This window comes from Tachypleus tridentatus, chromosome 10, assembly GCF_004210375.1.
Source record: "Tachypleus tridentatus isolate NWPU-2018 chromosome 10, ASM421037v1, whole genome shotgun sequence".
In the NCBI taxonomy this organism is placed as follows: domain Eukaryota; kingdom Metazoa; phylum Arthropoda; class Merostomata; order Xiphosura; family Limulidae; genus Tachypleus; species Tachypleus tridentatus.
The window spans coordinates 34,761,527-34,779,741 of NC_134834.1; the positions used below are offsets into that span (position 1 = coordinate 34,761,527).

At 31.4% G+C, this 18,215-nt stretch overlaps 1 protein-coding gene across 16 annotated transcripts in view; it reads right to left on the reverse strand.

Moving 5' to 3' along the window:
• The window catches only part of LOC143229038 (E3 ubiquitin-protein ligase RNF4-like), a 63,625-nt gene extending 45,686 nt beyond the window's left edge, over positions 1-17,939 (reverse strand). For 3 of the 16 annotated variants that reach the window (XM_076460719.1, XM_076460721.1, XM_076460713.1), the window contains exons 1-4: positions 17,398-17,610; positions 16,436-16,487; positions 9,678-10,015; positions 2,887-3,046 (exon numbers count right to left, since the gene is read on the reverse strand). The gene's annotated coding sequence lies outside the window, so the exon portion shown is untranslated. Of the gene's footprint in view, positions 1-2,886; positions 3,047-9,306; positions 9,423-9,677; positions 10,016-16,435; positions 16,488-17,397; positions 17,611-17,802 lie in introns of those variants that run through there. The other 13 variants (XM_076460718.1, XM_076460723.1, XM_076460717.1 and 10 more) reach the window with 13 other exon arrangements.
• Between the last annotated feature and the right edge of the window lie 276 nt (positions 17,940-18,215).

The window sequence follows — 18,215 nt, forward strand, 5'->3', positions numbered from 1 at the left end:
TGACTGACCTCAACCATTTTACATGTTATATTTTTCAAACTATAACTTTTAATACAGTATGCATATCATCACAAAATATGAGAGATTATCATTAAACATAACAAGGTTTTTCATATACAAAATATAACTTATTTTGCTTAAGTTTCAGGATTTTTTAATTAAAGATTTGCTTGTGCAGTTTTTAATTCAAAAGTTAATTATCATACATGCAAAGTAATTTTAACTTTAATATTAAAAATATCTTTATGCATCAGAAATTATAAAACCTCTATATCCTCTTAATAATATTCACATAAATATGAAACATTTTTAGAAAAACTTTATATTTTACCTGTTGTTTTTTATCTTATCTCTATATGGATTTTGCCAAATTCATCAACCTCACCACCACCATAAAAAATTTGGAAATAAGATTTAAATTATATATTTTTTTATTCCAGAATGGTTACAAATTGTAACAAAAAACTACAAATGTCTATTTTAAATAGCTTAAATCTTGTAACATTATACATTTATTATTTTTATTTTATTTGCCTTTCAGCCATATCTAACCAACTTTGTAGAAGTTTCAATTACACCTCACTTGAATCTCATGTTACCGCATCCAATAGCATAATACTGGTGTTTAAAAAGTGGTCATCTTTGCTTTGTTCTCATGGACCAGATTTTGTAAAATAGTCACGCTATTTACAAATAAATTCTTAAACTTTATTTTTCTTAAACTACATAACAGTAAATAAAGAAATATAGAAAATTATTTTTACCACCTACAATTCTAAGTTTCTCCTTGCTTACCTTACCTTGCATGTTAAGTCTTACCATTTTTCATAGCAGATGTAAAACAAAACAATTTTTGTAGATTTTATATATGCATTTTGAAATAATAGAAAATTATAAATTATTCTACCAATATCAAGGAATTCCACTGTAATTTACCAGAAGAAAAAGATTAATCTTGGGAAATAGGTAACTTGAATTAGCTGAAAAAACTAAGTGAGATAAATTCTGAGATTTTCATTAACTATAAACATATTATAGAGTGAAGGAGGTGTAAATAAGTAAGTATTCCCAAAAATGAAAGAAGTGGGAGGGGCCACAGTGTTTAATTCACTAATCGTACCTCAATAAATAAATATATATATAAAATTCTAATTATATGTTTAAGCTTAACAATATAAGAAATTTGAGCACCTAATTTATACAAAACTATAGACTTTGTACCTAACATCACCATGATTTGAACCAAAGCTGCATTCCATGCACCACATAGCACACAAAAATTGTTATTCATATAGGAATTATGTCTATCTTTTAGTTTTAAATAAACAAACTAACTGAGATATAATAGGAAAAATCTGAATTATAAGCTGCAATTTGATAACAAATTTATTGGCATACATTCATGAAATGGTAGCTCAATAAAATTTTGAATGTGAGTCTACAAACATGATTACATATTTTTTGAAAATTTGTAGTGTTATGGCTAGAACCATTTTATTTTACACATAATCCATATAAATAATAAATCATTCACACAAGTTTAAAAATACAATACATAGAACAGCAATGACAATTAATTACTAATTAATGGAATATATCTAATATATAGAATAATAATAAATAAATAGCAAAATTGGTCAGGGTAACATTAACAGTAAGATTAGAAAATAAATTTAGACCCTCAACTATTACAAAAAGTTAAGAGAAAGTGTCAGTCGCATTTTTAACCACATTGCTGAGTTATTAAACATTAGCCATCACTAATGGGACAGAGGGCAGTTACACCAGTACTTTTTTTTATATTAAAGTTATTTGTATTAGCATATATTTTGTTTCATACTTATTCTTCTATTACACTTTTCTCTAATGCTTTAAACACTTTATTAAAGCAACAAGCTGCTAAAGTGTGCTCAACATAATGGTCTGTTCCAATTTATGAAAGGAGTTGGTATACATAAAGTATGGTAGTGCCATGAATTTTATTTTGGTACAACGTTTGTTGAAGTACTGTCCCCCACACAAATAAAAGTCAAATTTTCAATGTAAGTAATAATTAATGTGCAATTACTATTCAAACATTGTTGACTAGTTTCTGTAACAAAAATAAAATAAAATATATGACTACAAAAATGCCATCCAATAAAGTTTAGAATGTTTAAAAGTATCTTTAAATTCCTGGCTAGGAAAAGAATCTACTAACACATCTCTAACCTACTACTCAAAAATGGATTTTTGTAGTTGATTACCTGGCAGGCTTTTTCAATTTCATGACATAATATAAAAATCAAGAAACACTCTGCTTTAATTAATACAGCATACAATTCATGTCAAAACATAATGTGAAAACGAATCACTGAAACAACTTTGAAAATTCAAAAGAAAGAGAAATTAACATACAAAATATCCTGAAAATTACTTGTACATTCCACCCTGAGTATCTCCATAATTAACCAAGATTAAATTCATTAAAAGTTACAGTAAATTTTACAAACAGAACTAAATACCACTTGTCTCACATTATGAAACAACATATTTATTCATCTTCGATAATTTGCTGATTAGCCAAGGACTGTAATTCCAAGCAACTTCAGCTGATATTGGCACAACTAGTTATGATGGAAAATATTATCAATCAGAGACCTACGTTAACTGTATTGCTGGAAATTAATGTATGTGGATTTTTTAAAAATTCATACAATCGTACTCTTTCTCTACCCCCCCTCCCAAAAATAAAAGAAACATCTAGCATTGCTACTAGGACAATTATTTGTCCACCAAGACATTAAGATGAACTAAAAGATGGTTGGATTTAGTATTAAACCATACAACTTCTCAAAATTAGCTAAACAATTTTAACCAATTAAACACTGCTAAATAAGAACTTACTGAAGACATCTTGGAAAGTCTTGAATGTATAAATAGACAGAATAACCAAATATTTGGTATTGATGATGATGTCAGACAGACACTTTCAAACTGTACTGTTCTCAATGCTGTCTTGTTTAACAATTCACGTGTCTCTTGATGAAACCTCACTTTGTCTAGTCTATAAGAGTAAGAAAATTGTATAAACAGCTTAAAGTCTTACTAAAATAAAACAAAAGTACCAATATAAGCAATCCAAAAAGTCAATAACTTAGTACTTTTATGAGCAAAAAATAAATGTATATACTTTCACTTTTATACAAGTTGTAAGCCAAAATTCAAGAACAATTTGAACAGTAATTGAAACAAACAATACACCTAATTTATAAATGAAATAACATAATTTCTTTGATAATCAATTAAACATCTTAATAGATACAATAACTTTCATTACAAAAACATAACTGAATCATTCATTAAATAGTTCACTGAATTCTTATCAACTTTACTAACTGTTCATTCATAAGCAACTCAAGGCATCACAGCTTTGTTGATTTTTCTATTTATAATATTTGTTTTTACATTTTCCACGAAATATACTCAAAAGCACAAGTTTATAATTTCTCTGATTATTAATCAGTGAATCTTAATTTTGATTAATTAGTTATTTTACATAGCACTGATCAATGTCATCAATACTCATAGCAATTAATCATCTTGATCAATCAAGATAAGCTGTCCACTTATATCAGGCATCCTATACTCTATATGAGAACATAAAACATAAGACTTATCTAATCTTGATACATTTATGTCTTTCCAATTGTTACATTACCTTGTATCTTTCCCAGCTTACATTTTTCAATACATAAAAGCAATTTTCAGTCACCCTATTTTCCACTTTAACAAAAATTAATGGTAAGAAATTTGGCATAAAAGGAAAGTCAATAGGTTTTTTGACAAAATCAGGATTCGTAAACCTTTGGTGATTCAGATTTCCATGACTATTCCAAAACTTTCCATTGACCTGTAAACTGATTTTCCAGACCAAATATATAATGGAATAAGTCATAAAATACACATTAACTGTTTATTCTGTAAACATTATGGGAGAGTTTATACATGTATAACTACATATGAAAAAGAATGATGGGACATAGATTTGCAATTCTTTGGCTTCTTCATCATCTCTATACTTTCTTCATACAAAACTTGTACTTCTGAAGACTTTTCTTTTGCCATTTTTCTTAAACTACTTGATTTTGCCAAATCATTCCTATTGCCTTGTTTTTTCATCCTCAATTAAGAATGCTATATCATTCTCAAATCTTTGGCATTAAGTCTTGAATTTTGCAATATCCTCATTGAAAAGTATCAGTTCAGCAACATCACTCTGTTGATTGTGGTATAGGTGTCTAAACATTTAGTAGCAGTGAGCAGTTTCTTCAACAAAGGAGCTTCCAGAATACCTCCAATTGACTGCACACAATCAGAGACAAACCACTGTCCAACAAGGGAGACACCCTACATATTTTGAAGCATTAACACTTCAATTCACAGAAAAGCCCATTTCAACACTTGCTTGGCCATGAGAATGTATCAAAATGAATTTGACAACACACCATAAAGACTCTTAATTCATAGCTTTGCCCATGTGTTTAAACAATAGCAGTAAAGCCTATCCATTTTGAAATCAAAATCCTTGAAGATCAAGAATTTCACTTCAGAACCTCAGATAAAAACAAGTCATACTGTCTCTTATTAAGTGATTACATTCTTTGGCTTTGAAACATTTCAAATTGACAAGAGTGGACAGTACATGCTAAAAACAAACCTTATTATCCATCACATCTGACACTATTTTTTGGAGAAGAAACACAGAATACATTACAAGTAAAAAGTATTTCAACAGAAGCTACACTAGCAATTTCTCACCTAACCTTATAATTACTTGTACACTCCTTAAATTCCTTTCTGCACTTGTCACAAAAAGTGTTACTGGGTTACATTAAAAATTTAATTAAACCAATTTACTATCAATGTATTTTAATGAAATTAGCATTATTACTTGTGTCATAATTCAAAGTTTCATATTATACAAGATCAATTGAAACTACAGTTTTTTTGTCATGTGATGTATTTTCAATTAAAAGATCATAGATCTTGTTTCTTCTGATTATATTCAGCTTAGTCTCAGTACTCCTGCAAGAGTCTGTACGAGCTTCTGTGCATACAAGATCAAATTCCAATTATGTGTCACATTATAGATATTTCAGGAAAAAGCTAATAGCATCCTCCCTCTCTGATAGAAGCCACAACTACTTTCCAAGTTGCTAAGCAACAGCCTTTTCTAGAGTTGAATGGCATGATTATAACCAACTGAAAGAGCAGATTTCCGTTATTTCCCATCCATTATCTATAACCTTATATAATGTAACTGTTTATTATGAAGACTTACAATAACCAAGTACACTATTGAGAGATTGGTGTACTGTTCTCAATGCTGTCTTGGCTATTTTTCTTTCTCTTATACAAATTATTTTGATAGTTAAATTCCATTTAAGTCTTACTTTTACATTTTAGTCAATTATATTTTTAAGGGGGTAATGAATTTTTAAATATTCTGAGCTCTGTGTTTTTCAACAGGTCTTTCTTTACAAGGCAGGTATAAAACATTTCGCTGGAGGGTAAAGCTTCCTTGCTGATCATAACATCATATGGCCTACCAGTACCAGTTAACATTGTGGCAAAAATAATAAAAAAAATAATGAATTACAACAGAAAATAAAAATTTAAAAATAAACTATAAGTGAAAAGATAAAAATGTGAAATTGTTCATATGACCCACAGAAGATATTTTAAGATTATTCAACAAACATATAAAAGATAAGTAGATATTTCCATTTCTTAATTTGAATGATTTCATTGCAGTATACATTGATGATAATAGCAAGAGTTAGCAAATAGTAGAAAAAATTAAAACTAAAATATAAACATTTAACTCAAAAAAATAAAAGAAATGAAATGTTAAAACTGTAAAATAAAAAATAGTAATTTTACACTTCACAAGAAAATTATCTTAAGGGTAAACTATTTAGTCTGTATGCAAATAACTATATTAAATAATGAATTCTTATTAGAAACAATATTTTTAAAAAATTAAAACTATTTAATTTTTTTTCTGAAACTACATACTTTTGGGAATGTTTTTGTTAAATTTTAAAATGAAAAAAGATGAACATTTATTGTGAAATGCAATTTCTTCTCTTGGATTTGCCTTCTCTGTGCTATCAATACATTCATATTTTCTATTGCACAAAAAACAGAACACAATGTGCTTAAAAATTTAATATTTTACATATTTCTTTAATTGATTTTTAACAAGCTAAACACTTTATTTGCTTTGGATAAAGTCCCGACATGGCCAAGCGTGTTAAGGCGTGCCACTCGTAACCAGAGGGTAGTGGGTTCGCATCCCCCTCACACCAAACATACTCTCCCTTTCAGCCGTGGGGGCATTATAATGTGACGGTCAATCCTACTATTCGTTGGTAAAAGAGTAGCCCAAAAGTTGGCAGTGGGTGGTGATGACTAGCTGCCTTCCCTCTAGTCTTACACTGCTAAATTAGAAATGGCTAGCACAGATAGACTTTGAGTAGCTTTGTATGAAATACTAAAAAACAAAAAAAAAAAACAATGCTTTGGATAATCATAGAATCAAATTCACAGCTGACAAAAAGAAGTAAAGGGTGGTTTGTCTGATATTTTGTCACAAATGGAGTTCTTCAAATGTCAAAACATAAAACGGTAACTTTGTTATGGAAAAGATATAATTTATTGCAAGTTTCACAAAAATAAATGTTTAAGTTTTGGTATTGTGTAAGAGTTTGATTCGACTTCAACCATTTTGATTATGTTTGGATATTCAGAAAAATTGCAATTTCCATTTGAGAAACAGATATATTCTCCATTCTCTACCCATTGGATAGAACAAAATTTCAGTATGTACATAGGAGTAATTTCTTCAAAGCCTTCTAATGTAGTCAGAGAAACTTTGAAAAGGTGGTACTTTAATTTAAGTACTGCTTCTAAATTGCAATCAAAGGCATTAAAAGCAGCATGAAGAGGCACATGGTCTGTGTGAAGACCACAAGATTTAATGTTGATTAACTCTTTTGCAATGGGCTCAGTATAATATGAGCCTGTATACAAGTTTCCACAACTACAACTTTCAAAAAGTGCATCTTCACAAAATTTGGTATATCTTTAGTATGCATTAAAAGTCTTTTGTACAAAAAAAATCAATTTTTTTAATTAAGTATTTTTATTAAAGACTTGTTTGTTAATATATTTTATGTCATTAGTAGTCTGAGTGGAAGAGATTAAAAATATCATCCCAAAACTCTCAAATTTCTTCTTTTATTCATATTTAAAAACTCTTAAATACATTTCAAACATTTGTTTTCAGTAAGACTATATTTTGTCTGTTATTTTCTCTACTCTAACTATGTGGGGTCTGTCAATTTGACCATCCACATACCCTCATCTGTAGTAGGAAGAGCATCAAGCAATAAAAACTCAAGTTTCAGTACTACCTATTGTACTCATTTAGTTTTGCATGCATTACAAGTCTAGTCTTCTTTGGAAAACATTCTAACTAAAGTGATACTCATTTAGTTTCTGTTGTGTTTTCTGAAAGTTGTTCACATTCTTGACAGTTGAATACAATATGTTCACGATCGTGAACAAGTTTGTATACATACATATCTGTTTCAGTTTTTGAATGTACATTGTATACATTTATTAGATGAATTTGCACAATTTTTCATTGCTTTATTTTACTTTTCTAAATGTTATGAATGAGCCGTAAAGTTTCTAATGTTGCATCATTTGCTTTTACTTTACCTCAAATTTAGACAATTAGAAAACACAAGCTCAATAGAGATAACTACACAACCCTACACAGCATTTATGAATATATATATTCACACACACACAGGCATATATATTCATAAATACTTAAATTTTAAGTCTTCTTAAAACACAGAACAATAAATAAAAATTATATATTTTAGTGGAGTGTGAAGCAATATAATTTTGTTGGCTTCAAATATACATTTTAAAAAGAAAAAATACATTAAATTACTCTACTTGTACACCCAAAAACGTCTGCAACTTGCTTGGTTTATAAATGGGTCATCACCATTCAACAGTCTTGAAAAAATTATTTTCTCTTCCAAGCTTTTACAAACAAGAGTCAAAAGCACATGAATTACAATTTGTTCTTTCTATTGGTTATAAAATAAAAGTAGGAAAAGTAGGTTAAACTAAACAACAGGTTTGGAAAGAATAAAGTAGGAGGAGACACCATCCTAGTTGATTTCTTAGATACATTGTTTTCTCAGCAAATCAAACTGGTGGGAGGACCTAAGTTTATACTCTAACTTGCCAGTATCTAAAATTCATGTTTCTAATTTGTTAATCAACTGTAGACATATAGAGAAGGTGTACAAAAAATATAAACAGAGTAACAGAACATGAGGAGGTGCTATTTGATGCAAAGAAATTATCTTTAGTTTATATATTTCAATTTATTTTAAGAAATTAACACATATTTAATATTAATATTTGAAATATAAAGTACATTTTTATACCAAGTTGTTTGATATATATATTAATGTTACTTATTAAACATTTAAAAATAAATTGCTGAAAAACCAAGAAATGTGCAGTTAAGACCCACCAGTTGCAAAGGGGTTAAAGATGGGTTGAAATTCATAGTTTTTAACTCTGATTCTAATTTTTCATAAAACAACCTGTTATCATACATCACTATTTGCAAAAGATGATTAAGATTAGACTCTTCATCAGCTGTAAGAAATAGTTTAAGAGATCATTAGGCCATGTGTAGGTGAGAAATGTGAATGCCAAAAACTTTAATCATCACAAGTAAAAGTACCAAAAGTACACATCAAGTTGGTCCTTTTCAATTTCACTGTTTAAGGATTATTCACACAAAAGCACAATGACTACATCCTTTCCAAGCTTTTTATACAAATTTGATTGTATATAAAGGGCTAATCCAAAACATGCTACACATGCACACAGATTTTCCTCTCCACAACTTGGATGCAATTTTACTATTTGGGAACATCTTTTACACAGTTCATTTAGGTTTTCACAGCTTTTAAAACTGTGCTGGTTTACAATGGTCTTCAACACTCACAAAACCTCAGCTTTCCACTAATCTAATTTTGAAATATATGAATCCAATTTGTCCTGTAATGAATAAGTTGTGTGACGAGGCAATGATGTAAAAAATGAGTCATCCAGAGGCTAAATGCAAAATAATGCAACTCTATCAAATTATATTGTGCATTTAATTAAATTAAATCTGGCCCACTCTCTTCAATATTAAATTTAAGAATATTATTCACTTACTTGCTGAATTACAGCATTGTTTGGATTTGTCCCAACAAAAGGCCTAAATTTATATTCTCTCTCTAGCACTGACCTAGATTCAGACAATACCAAATGATGTATGATGAATCTTGTATTTTTTCTTCTTCATATGGCTTATCACTGCAGACTAATCTATTCTGCCAAAACACCGAGCTTTTTATGGCACACATTTCAATAAGCTTCTTGAAGATCTGCAACCATAATGAGCCATTCCTTGTATTCATCATTCAAAAGCCATGCTTTATTAAATATACATTTGCTCAGCATGTTCTATGCAAGTAAACATTCAAGTAAATACCACAAAACATAACAATAATGACAGAAGAAATTGATAAATCACAATTACTTACTTATTTAAATGGCAAGGATAAGGTGTTGACAGCTTCATTCAACCATGTATCACTCAATTCAAGTTGCTATTCACTCATGTGAACATACAGTGCATGCTCTTCACTAAGGGAAGACGTAAAGGGCCTGTTCTGATGATCATTGTCATTGGATATAATATGTTGTAATCACCAAACAAACATATGATGTAAAACACTGGTTTATGATACTGAAAGGAGAAAATTTTCATATTCTATAACTTTTCCAAAACCTTGTGGTGAAACCTCATTTCTCCAAAACTTTCTAAGCCCTGGAAATTACTTCTACAATTTTCCAAGACTTTCCAAAATCCATACAAACCCTGCAAAATTATAAACTACTTTATTTACAATACTGATTATGGAATTCACAGAGAAAATTTGAATAACCTTTGCTGACAGTATTGAGGTTCTTGCATTGTCTGTCACAATTATTATCTTCTGAGGTCACAAACAATAGTTTGTAAATTGAAGTACCTTGCTAAATTCCCAGATATATAACCAGTGATTGTTCTGGTTGTATTCCGTTATCATGCATTGAAGAAAATCCAAAATATAGGTTGATTTCCCTGATGTTTGTTAAGGAAACTTGCCAATTAAAATTTTAAGTTATTTAGATGTTTTCCTGCCCTTTCAGTATGTACCACTTATAAATACTGCTATTTTTGCTCAATCCATTAAGAAGCTGGTAAAGTCCAGTGCCAATTAACAGGAATCCACTGTTTTGAATAAATATCCTGAATGTTCAAAATAAAATGCACATGAGGCACTTGAACTTTTCTTTAGTCTTACTGCAACAGTTTACTTCCAACGTGTAACATTTAGAGAAGACTCAACAATTTTCTTATGAACTAGTTGCCAGCCTAAATAATAATTTCCACTGTAAGATGGGTCAATTAAGACTTCTTTTGTAAATATGTAACTTTTTATTTCAAAGTGTAAGGTTATTTGCAACAGTAAATCATGCCACTTAAGTTATATCAAACACCAATGGTTAAGTTTAGACACTACAACCACACAAAATATAAGTAAGAAACTTCTAAGGTATTATTAAGAAAAATTATATTTGTTGTTGATTGTTTGACAATTACTGGCATGTAGCAACTAGGTCATCTATGCCAAACAACTGGTAAAAAATGAAATAAAAGTAAAATTATTATAATATGTCAAAGGAAATCAAATACAATGGTCTAAATTTGGATAAAAAACCCAAACAGAATTAAAAAGGCCAATGGTCCTTAAAATTTATAAGCATAAGTAATGTGGACAGTGTCACAAATTGCACTCTCCAGCATCAAGGGTAAACGTGTTGGAACAAATTCGTCTAAATGGTGCCACTATTCAGTGTCATAATGAGGGCACAACAGTAAAACATGGGCTATTGTAATTTGAGTATCATACAGACCACACACTGGAGCATCAGTAACAGAGAAAAGAAAATGATGAATTAAAAGCTATGACTAATATGTAGCCTTGCCAGAAAACCTTCCTCCTTCCGATCCTTACAGAAAGAAGATGGTTTGATGTGGAAAAGCTGCTTATCATGTTGCTCACTACAGTCAACTGTCAACTGGCACAGAGCTGAGCCTTGAATACAGGGCTACAGTCTATATGTGAGACAGGTACAGTGGTGATAGCATCACAGCAGATGGACTGCAGCATAGAGTAAAGAACGTCGTAAGCAGCAGAGGTGAAAACAAAGTTCGTGAGGCTTGGTGTACAAACTCTAAACTGGAGAAGTGCAGAAAGCCCCTGTGCAGATGGTGAATAGGGTCCAACATCTTTAAGGCCAAGGTCCTGGCAAAATGATAGAAACACATAATCCAGGCTGGATTGAATGAAGGCACGATATATCTTTAATATAAAACATTGATTCACTCCCCATGAGGTGAAAGAGAGGAAACGAGGATGTTCAATGTCTTGTTTACTTCCATCTGCTTGATGTATTGAATGAAAGTCAACTTGCAGTCAAATATGAGCCCCAAGAACTTCGTCTCAAAAACCATAGGAAGAACAAAATCACCGAGATAGAGCTCAGGATTGGGATGAATATTTATTGGCAGCAAAAGTGCATGCAAATAGTTTTAGAGAAAGAAAAGGTAAACCATTTGCTATGGTCCACTTCAATAAATGATTAAGTACAGTCTGAAGCTTCTGCTCAATAAACCTCATGCTCAATGACTAACAAGAGATGTGGAAGTCATAAACATAGAGGTTACTTCTAGCAGTCAGAGGAAGTGTGTAGTGATAGCATTAATCTTCACACTGTAAAGTGTGACACTCAAGACAAAGCCCTAAGGGACTCCAATTCCTATGGAAAAGAATAGAAGTGTTTAGCCCACATGGATTTGGAATTGATGGTTCATTAAAAATGTTTGGATAAAACTGGGTAAATAAGCCACCCAACCCAGATGAATGGAGGTCTTGCAAAATGTTATACTTCCACATAGTATTGTAAAACCTCTCAAGGTCAAAAATACAGAAATAAGATGTTGTGATTTGAGAAAGGATTCTCTGATCAACGTTTCAAGTCAAATAAAATAGTCATCATAACCAACACTGGATAGACAAGAGGAAGTTGTTTGATTCGAAGAACCAAACAAGATGAGCATTATCCATCCTCTCTATAATCTTATGGAGACAGCTTTCCAAAGCAACTGGACAATAGTTTGAAAGAATCTTGGAACCCTTCCCAGACTTAAATAATAGGAAAACAATAGCCTAGTGCCAAACATTAAGTAAAACATTCTTTTTAACAGATCCAAGTAAAAATAACCAGAAGAATAGCAAGAGAGACAGGAGAGAGATGGCACAGCATCTTGTAGTGACTATCATCAAGTCTAACTGATGTACTGATAGACCAATGAAGAATAATTTTGAGTTTCACTAGTGTAAAGGAGTGATTATAGTCATAATGATGATCAGCCCAAAAAAGAAAGAAATGATTGCTCTGCCCAAGACGTGATGACCAAGAAGTGTGGGATGAAACAAAAGTGCTAGATGCATGAGAAAAGTTGTTGCCCAGAGTACAAATAATGCTCTGGGCATCAGCAACTCCCTGGCAATTGGAGACCAAGGTTGTAAGGGGAGAGGTTTTACAATACTATGTGGAGGTATAACATTTTGAAAGACCTCCATTCATCTGGGTTGTGTGGCTTATTTAATCAGTTTTATCCAAATATTTTTAATGAACCATCAATTCCAAGTCCATGTGGGCTCAACACTTTCCAATGACCTTCTGAATCTTGTCCCATATCATTTTAGAACTGGTGAGAGAAGATATGCTGATGGTAAACTTAATTCACGATTCATTCTGGCTTTGACATTTTACCTGCCAAGCATGGGCACAAGCCTGTTGAAAAGCAATGTGGTTTGAAAGTATGGGATACCTACGAATGGTATCCCAGGCCCAATTTTGGGCCTTCCATGCCACTTGGTGCCACAGACAAGAATACCATGGAAAATATGTCAAGGTTTTTGGAATAGACTAAGCAACTGGTTGGACAATATCATCATTCATTGCTGTCACAAAGTCATCCATTGATGGCATACAGACAACAGAAGGATCAAGTTCCAAAAGAGCAGTGAAAGAAAGTCAGTTGGCCTGGTCCAGCTTCTACTGAAAAAAGTGGAAGGGAGCAGATAGAGAGATCAACAGCAGTAAAAGATTTATCAGGTGCATAAAAATAAGTATAAGAACCAGTACTGAAGACAGACAGGTTATGATCTGGGAGCATATGTGAAATAACCTCTCCCATCAATATGAGCACCATCCCAGAAGGGATTATGCCCATTAAAATATGCAAGAAATAGTAAGGAGATGGCAACTGTTCAATAACAGAATCAGGACCTGATTGATCACAGGTCTCTCCAAAAGATAGGTACAGAAAACAAATAGTGACAGCATGACCGAAGGAAATATGGATAACTACTTCCTCTAATGGCATATAAAGTGGCAATAACTGAGTGGGTATGTGCTAGTTAACCAGTAGTGCCACCCTTCTATGCACTCATCCATCACACAACCTGTCATTCCAATACAAAGAAAGCTGCTGAAAAGTGACTGTATATTGCAAGGTTTCAAAAATGTTTCTTGTAAGGAGAGATACATATGATGTTAAGAATCAATCAAAGCCCTAATGTCATTCACATTAGAATGAAAACCTCAACAGTTCACTGTATCAAAGTGGTCATCTTTACTTATGGAGGAGAATTGGGTATAAAGCCCTTCTGTTTTCGACCACATTATTTTTCTTTAGCAGATGGATCCTGCTCTGGGTCGAGTGGGTAGGTTTCAGTTGGTGGACAAAGATCCTAGCAACTGAGGGTGTGAACAAATAATCATTGTGCATCTTAGGGTTCAAGAAGAAGAAGATGGTCCTGAGCAGACACCAGAAACTGAAGCCAAAGGAAGTGGATCTAGGGAGCTACTGGAAGGAATGGTGGGAATAGAGATAGGAGTGGACATTAACTCATCAACTTTTTTAACAATAGAGGGCAAAAGACTCTTCACATGGTCAAAGAATGACTCTGTCAGAAGCACAGAAAGATCTGTCTGAACTCCCACTGTAACAGTGGAATAATACAGCAACATATCTCCTTAATGGAATGGGGGAAAAAAACTTTCAAGCCTCTGGGTAGGAAATATTTTCCATCAGAATGCTAACTTTCTAACTGACATGGGAGAGCAAGCAAGCCCCTTTAATCCCTTTTAAATGAATTTTAGGATTTCTCAGATACTGAATGAAGGATAAGACACTGAGAAATGGAATCCAACTGTGCAGAGTTGTCCATGTGTGATCATTTTTCCAATTTTCTTTTTTTTTTTTCAAGAATTTTGGTGTTCATAATAAATATAATACACCTCAGTACCCATTGACCACACCCACCATAGAGCCCTGTGAGGATATGCACTACAATGCCAGGGTTTTGTAAGCACTATACCCATACACCAGCCCCAGACACAATGTCCACAACACCCATTAAGAAAGTCCAACTGGTACTCAGTTGACCTTAGCCTACAAGGTCCAGCTGACTGACCCTAGGGGCCACCCTAAAGCTGTCCATCTACAGGAATTCATGGCTAAAGTGGTATGTTGGGGGTTGGACCCCTCAACTACTAGAATCTTCTACTCCTTTCCATGGGTCACCATGCACGTCATCCATGGAGAACATAAACTGAAAGTATAGAACCTTCTCTGGGAGGTCACCTCACCACATACAAGAATCCACCTCAAGGGGATTATGTTTGTATTATGTTGTAGTAAATGTGTAACATGAAATAGTATGCAATGATTAACTGCCAACAACTGCCTGCATCTAAAGAAAGAAATAATGCTAACTTATTCCTCACAACTTGTATGATTAAAAAATATGTACTAACTAGACAAATATATCATAACTTTGGTATAACTATAATATTTGAATACACCATGGGATTCAACCTCTTTTAGTATTATATTTATTTTGAATTTGTTTTTTGTTCTAAATATATACAGGTTTCACTTAATACATGTTTGAGGAAACCTCTGAGTTCATCATGTTTCATGATACCTTTATTGGTCTCCAACTACTTAATAAATGTTACTGCCTAAAATGAACACTGTTTAATACAACATGTAATAAAGTCAATAGCAGTGTTATTCAATGGTTGTTCAAGTGATATCAACAGGTTATGGCCCTACCCATGTTATAACAAGGAAGGCAGGTAACACACATATCACCTGGCTCGAAGTTTACTGAAAAGCAAAAAATGTTGCAGTAAGTCAGTTTGGTCTGGAACTTCATTTGAATGGTTTTGTTTAAGAGCTTCTTGTGATCTAGAAAAGGCAATAATTCCATCTAAATAACAGCAAGTTCATACATTATGTTTGTGTTTAGTGTTGAATAAAGTGTGTTCAATTTGTATTACTTTTCGTGTCCAGCCTCATTACTTCATTTTACATCAACAGAGTTAGTAAGATTCAGTAATACTCAATAATCTTCTGTTACTATGCATATCTAATGTAGCTTTAAAGGTATATCTTACAGTGCTTTGCATAATCAGCTTTAAAAAAAGAAAAAGGTTGTTAGTTAAGAAACAACACAAATATACAAGATAATTTGGATGTCCATTATTTAGGTAATGACAGATTTATAAATGTACTTACTTTCCACATACCTAAAATTATACAAATGAAACATGAATCAGCATGTCACTGGCTACCTAGCTATTTTATTACTGAAATTTACATTTGTTAAGTTGAAAGACAAGGCCCCAACTCTCCATGTTAATTTTATTTTGCAAATAAGTATATAGCCTTAACTGTCCTTTATAATTTTGAACTCGTAATATATTAGTAAAGAGTGAATAATTTTAAATGCTATATAAATAGCACTATAAAGTTTAAAAACTATGTATTAAATAACTTATTCATATGGATTATACACATTATGAACAGCATTCAAAATTAGCAAGAAACTGCATAATGTTGTATAATGGTTTTACCTCCTTTGCTGTTTTTTATTTGAATTTCTGCCATTAACAAACTGAAAAGTTAAAAAAAAACCTCTGTTATAAAATTTCAGTATTAAATATATTTTACACTGCTTACTATTAGTAGTAGTATAAAAGTTTAAAATATTAATAGAGTTAAGAAGTATTTGACACAATATGGGTCTTTATTACTTGTAAAGATGTAAATTAACAAGCAGTATCACTATTGTCAAACAATGTACTCAAATGTAATATTGATAACACAGACCTTCTCCATGATTCTGCAAGAAAAGTTCTAGCTGGTATAATTAGGACTAAGGCTAAAACAAAAAAAAAGAGAAACAGGCATATTGTCACATAAGGAGCAAAAGTTCTTTAATCAAATTATTGGTCACAAAATAAAAATTATATTATTGAGATCATTTTCTGTTATTTTGCATATATATTCAATTACAGCTATAAAATTTATGTTAATTTTCTACCTTTGTAAATTGTTTAAAGGTTAGAAAATCAGTTCCAGTAGTAACCATAATTATAAAAAAAACCAAGTGTTAGTTGATCACACCTGACTTCTACTTATTTCCTGGATTACAACTAACACAAATACAATTCTACTTTTTCACCTATAATAGTTCCAGTTTTTATTGCTAGTTTCCATTTTTAGTTGAATTCACTTGCTAACATAGGTGTATATAAATCAATAATTTTGGCACTTGTTCTTCTATATTAAAAAAAAAACCCTGTAAAGAACAGTTTTTAAACAAAAGACTTATTTTCCACCTAGTAATATTAATTTACCATTTGTTTTGAATAATCTACAAGAAATGTGGTTATACATTTAAGTGAACTATTGTAAGTTACAATGAAACAATGCAACTGCTTCGATGCCATTCATATTAGAAATTAACTGTGATCAATGAATGCTGGGACAAAAATTGAAGCTAGGAAGAGACTCTTCAGTTTAGGTAAATAAGATATTACTCACGATAAACTCTGATTGCCGAAGTTAATACTAAAAAAGTATACCATTACTAGTATAAGGCCCTTTTGATAAAAGTTAAGTAAAATCAATCTTTACATTTCAGATACATGTGAAATGATAGTCTTTTTTCCTTAACTTTTACCAAAATGTGTAAATCCCTTCACTATATACTACAAATTTTATAAGGCTATTTAGTTTATTTTTGTTATGTTGGTTTACACGCGTCAGAGTTGCAAATGCATACATACATATATAAATTATAATACTAGAATTACGTCTTCCTGAATTCCATACATTAATTATTTTCATAATATTGGAGAGTATTATTAGCTTCAGTTCACACTTCACATCTAAGTTTAGAAAATAAAACAAAGAAAAAGTTCAGTCTTTTCCTCAATTGAGATTTTTTAGTTTTCCAGGCTCGACTCCTTCAGTTAATACCTATTATTTTTGAATGAGTAGTTAAGTAACTTGTCGCTAAGCGGTGATTGAGAATTTGCACACTTTAAAATCTCCAGGCAAACAATAATTACTAAGCATATTGAAGTGATTTATTTTGTTGAGAATGAGTGTTAGGCACGTTACTAGAAAAAGTAATAGCGTTTTTTTTATGTTTCTTGTTAAAATAGATGTCTAGTTATCTAAAACGTTACCTATTTAAAAATGTAACGACTCGTTAATCGTTGCCACTCTTTCATTACGAGTTAGGTTGAATCCATCTATCTTGTAATCACGAAACTGGAAAGAATCTATGATAGTAATTATACTACGATTTTTAATGATGTTAGCATACGTTTACAAAATATTGCAGTTCATTATTAGTAAACATAGCAAATCTTTCGTACACAAAATATCAGATTCGTAAATTAAATATTAAGATATTTTGGTTAAAGATTTTTTTCTTTCAGAATGTTGACTATCCAACATCCAGAATAATTTTCATTTTACGATTACAAATACTTTTGTGCATCAGAAAGATTTCAAATTTAACATACAAAATATTTATAACTTCCAGATAATTATGAAATATTTTAAGAGAAAACTTTATATTTTATCTATCATTTTC